The following is a 15,932-nucleotide window of genomic DNA, read 5'->3' on the forward strand; positions in this document are numbered from 1 at the left end:
AACATCAGTAATCAATGGAGAATCATTGACAGCTCTGGAGGGGCCTCAGGACATGTTTTGGTAAGGTTTGCACACATACAGCTCTCAAGGAGTCTGTCCTTATATATGTGTGCAGGGCTTGGATAAGTGCATATTAGGAGTGAAATGATAGGAGGACCCTGGATCCAACAAACATATTATTAAACAGTAACTGTGCAGTTTATTTTTAGAAAGCTGTGGGAAAAATATATAAATTGCTTAGTTCAGTCTTTCATGGGTAATGGCACTTTCAAAAAACGGACAATGTAACTGAGTTCATTTTAGAATGACCACATACAGTGTAATGATTGAAGGGTAATCTATGCAAATAATTTACCTTTTTGACTCATTCTGGCCAAAAGATGGTGCTCATGTATCTCTTAGGACTATGTAGGCAGCTCTGAAGGGGAAAGCTAAAATTCTTTCAATGAATCTGAAGATATGAATCCTAAGGCTGCGGAATAAAGGCAATATACTTGCATTTTACTATATCGCATTTGAAATGTAAACAATTTAACTTAAAGATATGCTTTCCTGAAAATGTATTATTAGACAGCAGACTCTTACAAGAAAATTCACATAAAAACACTTGTAAGAAAAATGCAGCATCCAGTTCATGGCTGCCAGAAGGTAGAAAAAGCAGCAAGAGAAGGACCATAGCTCTTTCTGGCCCTTATATCTCATCCAGGCTACTTAGGACAGGTAGCACTCACACCCTTAATGCTCAGTGGTTAAGCATTTGCCTATCATATGTAAGGCATTGGGTTCAGTTCCCAGCACAGAAAAGAAAAAGGAGACGAACTTTGTACAACTCCATGTTATGGTTTATATCTAGATGATCCCTCAAAGCCTCATGTACTCACAGGTGGGACTTTTGGAAGGTGATTGGATCACATGGAGCATTATACTTATCTGTAGATTAGTCCACTGAGGAATTTATAGCTAAATGTGATGTTGGGAGGTGAAGCCTGTTTGGAGAAGGCGGGGAATTAATGATGCCAGAATCTTTGGCAGAGAAAATTGAGTTCAAAACAAATAAATGAACCATGTGTGGTGGCACATGCTGGAATCCCAGCATTAGGGGCGACTGAGACAGAAGGATCACAAGTTTGAACCCAATCTGGGGAACTTAATGACTTACCAAGACCCTGCCTCAAAATAAAATTTAAAAGGCCTGGAGGTGTAGCACAGTGAGAAGGCCCTGGATTCAGTTCAAATCTCACACACACACACACCCCCACATGCACTGCTGTGTGCACAAAAAGTCTTAAGACATTGTCAAATAAAGCATATTCAAATGAAGATTTGACTCACAATAAAACTGTCAGTGTAGTTGAACCTGAATATCTGAGGGTGATCATCATACTTGGAAATGTTGGAGGAAATATTTAAAATCTGTAACCATTTTACTACCTTCTATTCCAACAATAAGGATGGAATGAAGGTATGAGCATGACAAAAAAAGAAATTGTAAAATAACAGAGGCACATTTTACTTGCTCATTTAAAACCCAGAATTTCATTGTTTTCCTGTGTAAAGATGAGGATTGAACTTTCTACATCTGCATGAGATGTATAATTTAATATCTCCATCAACAATCATTGGGCATCAAGTGTATGGATAAACTGTGTTAATTATTTAACATTAAGAATTTTACTTCAGGGCCAGGGATTTAGCTCAATGACACTGTGCCTGCCTCAAAAGCACAAGGTCCTGAGTTCAATCCCTGGTACAAAAAATAAATAAATAAATAAATAAATAAATAAAATAAAAAGAATTTTACTTCATTCTTACCACAGCTTTAGGAAGTGGACATCTTATCAAATTCATTTCGAAGAGGGGAAAAGGGAAGATATTTTATTGATGGCAAACATTTGGCAGTCAGTATTTGAATAAAAACCGTCTAAATCCAAACCTTACAGACTTAGCCACTGGCTAGAAGAGCTCTGTAAATATTTTGTTTATTTTATTAAAAACTGAATCCCAAGTTTTCATAATGCATTACTTATACCTTCCCCTACTATCATTACTCTTGCATACAGTCATGTTTCATAAACATCTTTGAAAATAGCAGGCATATGTTCTACAGTCCATTATTGAACAAAATACCAATAATAGTAGTAATAGTGTTGTTTTAGGAAAAGTTTTTCATGTAGAAAATAGTGCTTATAAAATAAGCAATGGTGCTTACTTCAAGGATTGTGTGTAGTGTTTATTTTGAATAAGTATAAAGAATATGAACGTAACTATTTTGAGACAAGCTCTAACACATTATGCCAGGAAAATTAAATCATCATTGAGAAAAGAAAGTCCTGGGTAGAAAATAACTAAGACAGACATTCATCCTTTGAGTAAAATTACTATATATATATATATATATATATATAAAATATATACACTACATATATTACTATATTACTATATAATTACTATATAATTATATAAATTACAATATATATACAGTATATATACTATATATTACTATATATTTATAATATATATGAAGGAATATATATATATATTACAAAATTACAAAAATATATCTGTGCAGGTATGTTTGGCTCTAAAATATTCATTAAGTATATAGCCTCAGAGTTTTCCATATAAAGACGATTTTTAAGTTGTAAAACAATTCTTTACTAAGACATCCATAAAATGATACATTTGGAAGTTGCAATTTGTTTTAATGCATTCATAATGTGATGCAACTCATATGTTTTGTAAATTACATAAAGTGAGATGAAAGTTTAAGCTATGAAAGTTAAAACTATTATTCTAAATCATCAAATACTAGTACTTTCATTACTGAATCAAGATTATGTCAAACTTTGTAGTATTAACAATTTGGATAGTTCTTTACTCATAGAGTTCTAGGTTAGTTCATCTCTTAGGAAAAAGCATGTGACAAATCCTATCTGAATCAGAATTTACTGAGGTTAAGCAATTACTTTGGACATAATGAGTGTACAATAAACTTGTAAAGTGAAGGTTACATAAACATTTACAACATATAGATTTTTGTGTACATTTGACTAACACTGCATTTAATTTAAGTCTACGTAAATATTTCCAAATACCACTTTATAGCTACTTCCATTGTACTTTATTCAACTATAATTCTCTGGTATAATTTGAACTTACAAATTCCCTAAGTCATAACATAAATGTATGTTTAAAAAATCCTTAGTCTCTTGGTGAATTTATTTTAACACATCAGCTCCTGCATTTCATTACATGGATTAGTCTGTAAAAATGGAGAACAGCTGGCCTTCGCCTGCTGTACAACATCCTCCTATACTCTTCTCCAGGCTAAATAACCCCAATTCCCTTAGCCTCTCATCCTAAATCCTATTTTCTAACATTTAAATCACTCCGCTGATCAACCTGGCCCTCTTCAAATTTACTCACCTCTCTGTTATGCTAAGCAGTCATAATTCATTAACCAGTTTCAATCAGTAATAAAGCAGCTGCCACTCACTGTGTTCCCTGCTGAATAGGAAATGACTCACACAGAATGGCCACTGATATGCAGAGTTGTTTCCAAATACTCTTTGGACCCACATACTTGTTTATAATCTTTTATGTCAACTTACAGGTCTATGTAGCATGCATTACATGCCAAGTCTATTTCACTTTCATCCTACTTTTGTTGGTATCTGAATGTTCCTGGCTGTACTGTCTATACGGGGATGAGCAATACCAACCCATCTACTTGGTGCTTTGGAACCGGAGAATAAATGAATAGAAATCAATTGTAATTATTATGAAAAATATTAAAGTTTCCCAAAAAAGAAAGTATGTAAAAATAGAAGAAAGTTGAGCCAGCGTATGCCATGGTAAGTAAGAAGTCAAGGTTTTTATTTTTCTTTTCTTTACTGGTTGAAAGAGAAAAGGCTAATCTATTCTAATATGATGATAATAATGCTGTTAAAAGGCAAATTTCTCTGAGTGCTTACTAGGAATTCATTCATTATATCAGCCCCTATGCCCTTATGCACACTGCTTCATTTAATCATCACAAACATTTTACAAGGCAGTTATTAAAAATCCCATTTTCCTAATACGGTAGTAGAGTTAAGGCTTAAGGAATTTGAGTAGCTTTCTAAAGTCATGATTAATTTCTCAATCTCTATATGGTCAAATATATATTCTGTATATAATAAAATATTACATTAGTTTTTCCAGTCATACAAATATTCTCATGTTCTGAGAAAGATTAATTTTCGTGTTCTGTCCAACTGAAATTCTAACAACATTATTTCAGCATGTGTTTGTGAAGAGGTTAGGTGCTGTTATGAGTAGGAAAAGAAAATATTTTTCCAGTGATTCTGAGAAATAATATTGTGTAAACAGAAACTTTGCCATTCTAAGACAAAATCCGCTCTTCCTAGAAGATATTTCCTATCCTTGCTAGAAGGATATGGCTTTTACTAGTCAAGTGTTTTTTTGAGGTTGTTTCTTCATAGTTTCTCTTCAAGTGGGTTTAAAGTGTTTCTTCCTACTCTGTTAGTGCTCTTCCTGAGGTTATTAAACAAAACTTTCTTGTTGGGGAGTTATATCAGCTCAGTACTTTTTTGTTTGTTTTATAACAGTGTCAGTTAGTATGAGAAATTCGATGGGGGTGTTCTTTTCCTCAACCCAGCTGTTTCGGGAACCAGTGGTGAGCTGCAACACGGAGGTAGGAAAAAGTGTTTAATATCTTGAATCTTATAAGGTTGCTATCTGCTCAGAGCTTATGAATCTCTTGAAATTCTAGAGAACTGAGAAAATCCATGCGCTTGTGTCTAGGTGTCCCAAGCTGTGCATGCACTAACAATGAAATTCTTCACAAGTGTGCATTTTCCTTAAATTATGAAATTATGGGCTATGCATATGATTTGGTTATATCTTTAAACCCCAGTATGTTTGGCATAAGGCTGTGTCAAGAAATACCTTCTAGAGGACCACTCTAATATAGCTTCTCCCATTGGCCTTTGAGGACTACAGTTGATCATAGAAGGTGACAAAATGTACTTCAAGGGCAGGATCTGTCATAATCACTGACTCTCGGTTTACCTTCAAAAGTCACTGACTGCACTCCCTTTTCCCTCTCACCTCTCTTACCTGTTAATCACCTGTACTGAAGGAATTGCTCCTTTCATATCGTTGCTTCTGCTGCCTCTCTCTCTTGTGCACTCTCACTTCCCCCCTCCCCTTTTGCATAACCCCACACTACAGCAAACGAGAGTCCTGGGAAAGAACCACAGATGTTTCCCCTCTGCATGGATGCCTTCTAGTGGCACACTCCCTCCCTGTGCTCCTAGTTCTGCTCCTCCTTCCACTCCTGATCCCAGTGGGTGGTCCTCTTTGGGCAATTTATGTCCTTATATTGGACTTGCCTGTTTGGGGTTAGTGATTCTCTTCTAGTTAAATTTAAGACATTCTATTCCCCTTAGGAGACAGAGTCAAGTCTATTATTTTGAAATAATATTGGAGGCTTAAAAGTTCTGGACTAAAACCTTGAGCTCTTCAGGGAAAAGATCTTGTATAAATCCAATAAAGAATCAATACATAAATAGTAAGAGTCTGGCCATTGCTGAGCATAGTGAGGTATTCTTTGGTAATTTGTAAGAGAAACTGTACATTACAATTATTGAAAAATGTGAGTCACATTAAAGAAGGATTATTAGATATTTCCCTTCTGTTCTGAGGATAAAAGAAGAAGAAGAAATAGGTTTCAATTGTAGTAGAAGGGTTTTGGGTTAAGCACAACTTGTTTGTACCAGAACACTATATTGAAGTCGATCTGTTCCATATGCCAAGATCATTAAAAGTGGACTGATGAATAAATGGACTGGCGGATAATATTTATCCTAATGTCCATGAAGTGACTACCATGCTCTGAACATTCTTCATGTGTTAGATGCCCCCGTGTGTGAGAAAGACAACTCCATGAGTTGGGAGCTTCGTTCCTGACTCCTGAGATGAGATACTCTCCTATGCACATAGGCATGTAGGTCAGTAAAACCTATATATTCTAAACCATTTAATTTGTGAGATTGGGCAACTTAGTTTACTCAGAACCTTAGTTTTCTTAACTCAGATTTGAGGAAAATAATTTCTACTTGTTAGAACTATCAAGCAATTTAGTAGAGAAAATGTATAAAGTGCTTGGCATTGTGACTACAACATATAACTGTGTATTGAGACAAAGACACAGTCTCACCCTTCAGATGTTTCTAGTTTTCAAATAAGTTATGAAGAACAGCTACTGCCTTTCCTTCCCCATTCTCTTCTTTCCTCCTTTTATCCATCAGACATTAACTGACCATCTCTCAGGTTTCATATTTTACACCACCCGCTCCAAACAAAACTGAGGGATGCATAGACTGCTAAGGAGTTGGGGAAAGCATGTTAAAGGATATCTTTAATAGAGATTAAGAAAGTAGTGTCCTAATGGGTAGTCTGGAAAACCCAGTAGCCCAAGGCATAGTAGAGTAAGTACATGTGATAGTGCTATTGGAACTGTAGCTTCTTAATTTTTTTTCTGACATTTAAATACTAGCTAGCTATCAAAAAGGTTACTCAAGGGTAATTACTATCTTCTTGGACATTTGATATTATGGGGCTAGAAGTTCATATTTTTATTAATCATTTTTGGTTAAATTTAGAACTAGCATGAGTTAATATTTATGATTAATTAATTATTTTCTAGGTTTTTTTCTTATAAATATTCAACATAAAGAAATGGAAGAACACACTGAGACAAAAGAATGACAGAGATTGAATGACCAATAACCTGAGCATTCTTTTCTGATCAGTGCCCTCACTTTCATATCAGATACCCTTTCAAGGCTGAGTGTTAAACTTGTTCTGTAACTTATCCAATCGAATTATGAGAGCTTGTGTTTGGTTTTCAGCAACTTCAGCTCTATGACTAAAGGAGAGAAGATTGTCTTTCATGACACACATAGAAAACTTTAGATTCTTTATGTGTCTAGAGCTTGAAATTTGAATCTTTGAGCTCTATTTTCTTTTGTTAGTTTGTCTTCACACTTACAAGTCTTTAAATTGCTTATACATGGATATAGCTCATGATTTTCCTTTGCCAATTTGACCAGCGATGCTAAGAGCAACCTGCCAGTATCATTATATTTCTCACTCTTCCAAAAATATTCAGAAGTATCATATATAATCACTACATTCTTTGCATCTCACAAGTGGTGAATTAGGATAATCAGATGGATTTATGTTATGTGTTAAACAGTTCACAAAGATGGGCTACAGTATTCTCTACATTATCAGAAGAGGAGATCATGACAACTTTAGATCTCATAAAATTAGAGACCCAACTCCAGGAACTATTAAACAGATTAAAAAAATTTGTCCATACAATTCTGTTTCTCTAGAACCACTCCTGGTAGCAATATCTGTATTAGGGTTCTCTAGAGGAACAGAGTCAATATAAAATATATGTAATTATATGAGGGATTTATTAGGAAAGTGTACAGGATCAGATATGGAAGAGTTTTTTATTTATTAAGTTTATTGTTATTTTTTAGGTATACAATATGATGACACTCACCACTGGGAATTTGTACCTTTACATGATTTATCTTGGTTCTTATTTTTTTCCCAATTCCCCTGCCCTCTCTTCAACCCCTCCACCTCTACCTGTTCACAAATATTTTATTTCTGTTTTTTTCTTTTCTCATATTTACTTCTTTCCCTTCTTTCCTTCCCCTACCCCTGCCACCTCCCCCTTCCCTTTGGACCTTTGCTTTCTATTTCACATTATCTATTATACATTTTTATCCTTAATACACTTTTAGTTTTTCACACCAAGGAAACTATTTGATATTTACATATGTGTCTTATTTATTTCACTGAAGACTATGGCCTCAATAATAAAAGGTCCAAAAGGGGAACGGGAAGTGGGAAGAGTGGTGAGAGTGGACATCCTTGTCTTGTTCCTGATTTTAGTGTGAAGGATTTCAGTTTTTGACCATTTAGTATGATATTGGGTGTTGATTTTTCATAGATGGGTTTTATCAAGTTGAGATGGAGACTGTCTATGGCAATTTTCTGTAGGGTTTTTATTATGAATGGGTGTTGGATTTTGTCAAATGGCTTTTCTGCATCTACTGAGATGATCATATGGTTTTTGTCCTTGGCTCTATTAATATAGTGTATTGCATTTATTGATTTGCATATGTTGACTCCTCCCTGCATCCCTGGGATGAATCCCACTTGGTCAGGGTGTTTAATCTTCTTGATAGTCTTCTGCATTTTGTTTGCCAGTATCTTATTGAGGATTTTTGCATCTGTGTTCATTAGAGAGATTGGCCTATAGTTAGTTCTCTTTTTTGGTTGGTTCTTTCTCTGCTATTGGGGTCAAGGTGATGCTTGCTTCCAGGACTGAATATGGAAGTATTGTTGCCATTTCAATGAAATTGAGCAGTTTAAACAGTAGTGGCAATAATTCTTCTCTAAATGTCTTATAGAATTCAGCAGTGAAGCCACCAGGACCCAGGATTTTCTTTGTTGGTAAGTTTTTAAATATGTTTCCAAGTTCATTGATTGATATTGGGTTGTTTAGAATTTTTAGGTCTTCTTCATTCAACTTTGATAATTCATACATATCTAAAAATCTGTCCATTTCTTCTGTTTTCCATCTTATTGGCATGTAGGGAAAGTGGGTATTGATGATCCTCTGGATTTGTGGTAGGTTTGTTGTAATTTTACCCTTTTCATTCCTAATTGCATGGATTAGGGCCTTTTCTTTCCTTTGTTTGATAAGGTTGCCTAAGGGTTAGTCAATTTTGTTTGTTCTTTTGAAGAACCAACTCGGCTTCATTGATTTTTTTATCATTCTCTTAGTCACCATTGCATTGATTTCTGCTCTGATATTTATAATTTCCTGCCTTGAATGGGCTTTGGGTTTGTCCTGCTCTTCTTTTTCTAGAAGCTTGAGGTTCAGCATCAGGTTGTTTAATTGGGCTCTCTCTGTTTTCCTGATCTTAGTATGCACTACTATGAATTTCCCTCGTAAGACTGCTTTCACTGTGTCCCATAGATTCTGATATGGTGTATTGTCATTGTCATTTAATTGAAGGAACTGTCTGATTTCTTCTTTAATTTCCTCTGTGACCCATTGGTTATTCAGAAGTGTGTTTTTCAATTTCCATGTGTTCATGAAATTTTTGCAGTTTCTTTTGATATTAATCTCCAATTTCATCACACTATGGTCTGATAATATACAGAGGATAACTTCAATTCCTTTGCACTTGCTTAACCATGTTCTATGAACAAGTGTATGGTCTAGTTTGAAGAACGACCTGTGTGCAGCCAAAAATAATGTGTATTCTGATTTTGTAGGGTGGAACACTCTGTAAACATCTGTTAAGTCCATTTGTTCAAGAGTTTGGTTGAGTTCTAATATTGCACTGTTTATTTTCTGTCTAGTTGATCTATCTATTTGTGGCAGTGGGGTATTGAGATTTTCCACTACTATTGCTTTAGTGCTTATTCAATTTTTCATGTCAGTTAATATTTGTTTTATATAGTTGGGCACACTAGTATTTGGTGCGTATATATTTATGATTGTCATATCTTCCTCTTGGATTGTTCCCTTTACAAGGATATAGTGACCTTCTTTGTCTCTCTCAGTCAGTGCTGGTTTGAAATCCATTTTATCTGCAAATAGGATAGCTACTCCTGCTTTTCTTTTGGTTCCTGTCACATATAGTATTGTTTTCCAACCTTTAATTTTCAGTCTATGAGTTTCTTTTTGAATTAAGTGTGTTTCTTTTATGCAGCATATTGTTGGATCTTGCTTTTTGACCCATTCTACCAGTCTTATTTCTTTTGATTGGTGAATTGAGACCATTAACATTGATGGTTATAACTGATATGTATGGACTTATCCTTGTCCTGACCTCTTCTTTTTGTTGGATTCTCCCTCTTTGCATTTTTTTTTTGCTTAAATTATTTAATTCATACATTTTAGGTATACAATACATTTACCTTTATCATTGGGTGCTAGTACCTGTACATGATGTATCTTGGTTCTTATTTTTTCCCCCTTACCTGTGCGCCCTTCACCCCCTCCATGGTTCCCTGTTTACATAGACTTTGCTTCCATTTTTTTCTTTTTCATAATTTTTCCTTTCGATTCTTTCCTTCCCCCTTCCCCTCCAACTTCTCCTACCCCTTTGGACCTTTTCTTCCAATTTCAAATTATCAGTTATTCGTTTTAATCATTTTAATCCTTATTTACACTTTCAGTTTCTCATGGTAGAGAAACTATTTGGTAGTTACACATTTGTGTTCTATTTATTTCACTTAAGTGTTTGGCCTCAGTATACATCCATTTAGCTATAAATGTCTCTTTATGGCTCAGTAGTACTCCATTTTATTAAAAAACCCACATCTTCTTTATCCAATCTCAAGTTGATGGGCACTTGGACTGTTTCCAAGGTTTAGCTATTACAAACTGTGCTGCTATACACATGGGTGCACATATATCACTGTGGTATGATTCTTTTAATTCTTTTGGGAAGATACCCAGCATCCTCCTTTGCATTTAATTTCTTGTCTTGCATGATAGATTCTTTCTGCTGGGCTTTCTGCATTTGTGTTCCTCATTATCTTTTCCTAGGATATTGCTTACAATTTTTTGGAGTGCTGGTTTGGTATTCATGAAGTTCCCCTGGTGTTCTTTGTCATGAAAGTATTTTATTTCTCCATCAATTTTGAAAGATAATGGGTCAGGTAATTAGCTCTGTGGTTTTGCCGCCTGCCTTCTGCCTTGCAAGTGCAAGGACCTGAGTTTGATCCCTGGTACCAAAAAAAAAAAAAAAAAAAAAAAAAAAGAAAGATAGTTTTGGAGGGTACATCAGTCTGGGTTGGAGGTTGTTTTCCTTTACAGCTTGAAATATGTCACTCCAGGTTGTTCTTGCCTTGAGTGTTTGTGTTGAGAAGTCTGCTGTGATTCTGATGGGCTTTCCTTTGTATGTCATTTGCTTCTTTTCTCTAACTGCTTGTAGTATTTTGTTCTTCTGTTTGGTTCTGGAATCTTGACTATTATATGCCTAGGGGTAGACATTTTTTTAAAGCATGGCTTGTTGGAGTTCTATATGCCTCACTTGTCTCTATGTCAAATTGTTTTTCCCTGCTTGGGAAGTTTTCTTCCATTATTTTTGTGAACAGTTTTTTAATACCATTTGTAATATTTGTTGTTTCTTCATTGACTCAGATCAGTCTTATGTTACTCTTCTTTGCATCATCTAGGACCTGCTGGATTGTTTTCTCTTAGTCTCTTACTATTTTTAAGAAATCTTTCTTTTCCTGGTCACTAATAGCAAACCTGTCTTCTGTGTCTCATTTTCTGTCCTCACATTGGCTCATTCTGCTGCATAATCTTTCATTGGAGTTTTTAATCTGGTTATCTGTTTGCTTCTGTTTTATGGATTCCATTTATTTCCTATGGTGCAATTCCATCATGTTCTTCAGGTCCTTTTCTCTTTTTTTTAAATCTGTGTCTGCTCTAGAGTTATTAATCATGTCTCTCACTATGGACACGATTTCTGTAGTAATGTGAGAAATTTTTCTCATTTTATTTTTTCCAGATCCTCTTTTGTTGCCAGTTTAGAGACCAGCTGCTTGAGTTTTAGATTTTTCCATCTCATTGCCCCTTGGGGTTGTCTTTGGTGATCTGGAAGTCTGGTTTTGAGATATGTTTAGTTGTCTTCTCATTTCATCCAATGCAGTGTGCTATGCCTCTATTGAGGTGACTTCGCTTTCCCAGTGGGCTTCAATTCTCAACAAGCTTCAAAAAATCCTTCTCTGTTTCTCACCATTGCACCAATTCCTGGTTTCAGAATGATGGCCTTTTGGATCCCCATGCTGGGCTGTTGTCCAGGTAGGATTCTGGCTGGGTTCTGCACAGCTGAGCTGCTGATGCCCTGGTGGGCTTCTATCTGGGGTCTGCACACACTTATGGGTGTAATTTGGATGGGCCTCTGTCTGGGGCTTTCTCTCCTGTGCAGCTGTTTTCTAGGTGCTATATAGAAGAGTTTTAATGACCATCTGCAAGATCAAAAATATAGAATACAAAATGGGCATGTACGTGCTAGAGAGCCAGAAGCTCCAGTAGCAGTTGAAGGTTAAAGGCCTGGAAGCTCACTGTAGAGTCACCAATGTGTGTCTGTATTGACAAGCTGAAGAGTTTGTTTTGGAAAGCTGGAGTCTGCTCTGGGAAAGTGAAGGAACTGCAGAGTCCAAAGGCAAAGGCAAAGATGAGAGCTCCTGAGAAAAAAAGGGAAATATGACTTTTTCTTTTTTTCATTTTTATTCTGTTCAAGCTACAAGCCTATTGGTTTGTGACATCCACATCTGGTGTAGTTCTTCCCTCCTCAGTCTGCTGGCTTACATGTCAATCATATGCATACACACCCAGAATTAACTAATCTGCTGGGTAGTCCCTACTTTAGTCGAAGTATCATAATTAATGATCACAAAGTTTTAAACTGAGGCTGAAACTAGCACTTGTAGGATATCATTAAACTTCTGCAACATTCTCCCCAGCTCCCTCTAGAGAAATTATTTTGCCTTACTCAGTTAAAGAAGACTGGAGTTTTACTTTCTGTGAAAGTAAAATTACCGGGATGGCTAGGCATATTTGAGGTTGGTGGTAGGGGACTTGCTATGAAAATCAAGGGATTTAATAAGAGTTTACTCACATACAGGCAAGACCTCTTCCACTCCAGCTTATTCCTTCCCAGTCTCTTTTCTTGCATGTAAACAATTTATTTTATTATATTCTTGTCCCCTGCCTTACCTATCTCCACTGTCCCAGAAGATGTTTAGATTCTAGAAGTGAATAAAATAAGCTCAGGATTACTTACTACTGAGGTTCCATCTAAGGTCACCTTACAGCAATTGTTTTTCCATCTAGCCTGTGTGTGAGAAGCTCCTGAAGATGTTAAATAGCCTGAAGCTTTTGTCTCATCTCAACTCAACTGAGTCAAAACATCTGGGAGTAGAACAGAGGTACTGATATTCTTGTCTTTACAGAAAGCTCTCAGCAGCCCTGGAGTGAAATCCATCAGTCAACGAAACTTGTTCTATACATAGAGCTCTCACTTTGTTTTTGGTTTTTTTCATAGTCACGAAGCGTGTGAAGAAAACTTTAAATGTGAAAGAAAGAAAACTAAATAAATAAAAAACGAAGATATGGCATTCACAGAAGCAATCCAGACTCCAAAGTCTTTAGTAAATTTAAGAAGGTAAACATACTGGAGTCGTGCAGAAAACACCGAATCAGCCCGGTGCAGACAGGCAGGTCTGCGGACGCAGTCCCAAGGTTGCCAGTTGCGCAGAAAACACCAAATCAGCCTGCACCCCAGCAGCAATCCACTTGACACCCCCCCCCCACCCCGGACCTTTGACCTCTTCTCTGTACAGCCACCTGGTTCCACAATACAAAAACGCAGAGGGCACCGGACCACCAGACCACTGTACTGGAGCTAATCAAGTTCTCAGCATTTAAAGAATTCCTGCCCAGAGGTAGGGGCTTCTGATCCACCGTCCCACTGCTCCTGGTCCAGAGGAATGGGCTTCCAGGCCGCCAAATGTCCCACCACTCCTGGCCCAGAAGAAAGGGCTTTTGGGCCACCATCCCTACTGCTGCTCCCGGCCCCTAGCCCACCTCTCCCAGCTCAGAGGAGGTGAGCCACGCGGATGCCAACAGCACCTCCCCTGTCCCCCCAGTCCAAATGAGAAAACACGTAAATAAGTCTCAAAATCAGACTTCCAGATCACCTATAGCAACTCCAAAGGGAAATGAGATGGAACACCCTGATACTCAACCACCTGAACCCACTGAACTGGTAACAACAGGGGATCTGGAAAAAGTGAAAAAAAAAAAAAAGAAATCAGAGAAGTTAAACATACTGAACATATGAGTAAAGAACATACCATAGCAGTCCTGTACCTTCTCTCTCTAGCTTCAACACTCTTCAATTCTGACATGTAGTACCCTGAGTGATTATCTCTTTCCCTTCCCACTCCCAAGGCTGTGTCTGATGTTGTCTAGTGTCATCTCAGTTGCCTAGTGTGGAATGTGAATGTCATTCTGCAATTCTCATATGGACCACCCTTCTTTAGTCCTTATACCCTCAGTTGGACTGTTTACCTCTGTCTTCGTAGGATTATACAACACATCCATCTCCTCACTCTTTTCCACGTAGAGATTGAAACAAAATTGAAGACACTCTATATTTTTCTCCACTTTCGTTTCAGTCTATTGCACTGGGAAAATCTAGTCTGCTCCCCTCACAGCCTTTTAATTTTATTATTTGCAAGCTGTTAGAAGACAAGTAACAATTATAATAACAAAATCCTTCTTTCTAGTGTTTCTTTCTCTTTGTAATTCTTGTCATGATAATCCATAGTCTTCCTGACACAGATGGAAATATTGGAGAAATGATTACTAGTTCAGAATAATGATTCCCACTGTGTGCCCTCTAACTGGTTGTGATCATACATTCTATGCATTATAAATACCTATTATTGGTCCACATTCCATACTAGAACACAATCTACTTTAAGGCAGTGAGTATGCCTTAGAAATTTTTGCTTTGCAAGTCTTTTGCCATAGAGAGTGACTGGTATTTTTTTTTTTGAATGAAGATACTTCCAAATATTATAAATGTCATTTAGAATAAAGTGATGGCCCCATTGTTTTAAAAATTGTTTTGCTCACTTATGTATTATTTATTGTTAGAAATTAAAGGCTTTAAGTTTGGCAACATCAACAATGTTTTAAATTTACACAATAGCTATGATATAATGTTTTTCTTTCAATTTACAAATTCACTTGCAAAAATTCTCAGGTTCACACTACAAAGTCCAAATAATATGTTCATAGAGCTAAGGAGTTATTTGTTGGAGCTAAGGGAGTTATTTGGTGCTAAGGGAGTTATCTGTTGGGAAAGCATTTAGTGTGTATATGAGTCACCCAGGATCTTGTTAAAGTAAAGGCTCTGATCCAGTGGTCTGAGAGTTGGCACTGCTAAGAAACTTCCAGATCATGAAGATCTTCTATCCCCATGTTTTAAGAAGGAGGCTCTAGATTTTTTACCAAGCCTTGTGAAATATAGAAACAAAGCAAATGGATTACAAATTCTATAATATGCCATCAGCATAGGAAAAAACCCCCAATACAAACAGGAATTATAATGGCAAGCAAATAACACTGTAAAGTTTTCAATAACATTTACTGATATCATATGAAAATAAACATAGCATAAAGTCCCTATCTTTCTCAGTGACTGTTGGTTGGAAGATTATTCATTGGTGATTGTTGGATGATTGTTTTTTAATTGCTCCAGGTGTTATAGTAAAATTTAGACAACTTGCTTGTTTGCTAATATAATTGTAGGCAATATATATATTTGATCACCATGAAACTTGTACTTTATCACAAATGACAATTTAAATATCACAGTGATGAAACAATAAGTCATGAAGAATGCTTTTTGTTCTAATTGTGAATCATTTACAGTTACACAATATGTAGATTCATGTTTAATTATCAAAATGAGAAATGGCAACATCCTTAGTTTACAAAAGAGAGCGAGAGAGAGCAACATAGATGATAGATAAATAGCAAAAAGGGAAGTCTTTTTCAAATGGATGAGGTACAAGATAAACCAAGAGGGGAAAAGGGAGGGATGGGGGATGAAAAAGAAAGAATTAGAGATACAAATGATTATGACAATATAGCTTTGGCAAATGGGAAATGAGCCAGGAGTTGGAGGGAGCAGGGAAGGATGGGAAAGGAAAGGGATTAAAAAAAATGAAGAGAAGAATTAATGTACTGAAAAATAAAAAGTCCAAAAGAAAATTGAATGTATTCAAAATCAGACAGA

The sequence above is a fragment of the Heterocephalus glaber genome, unplaced genomic scaffold (genome assembly GCF_053883595.1).
Source record: "Heterocephalus glaber isolate CG9 unplaced genomic scaffold, H.glaber_assembly_v1.0 deba00001600, whole genome shotgun sequence".
Classification (NCBI taxonomy): Eukaryota; Metazoa; Chordata; class Mammalia; order Rodentia; family Bathyergidae; genus Heterocephalus; species Heterocephalus glaber.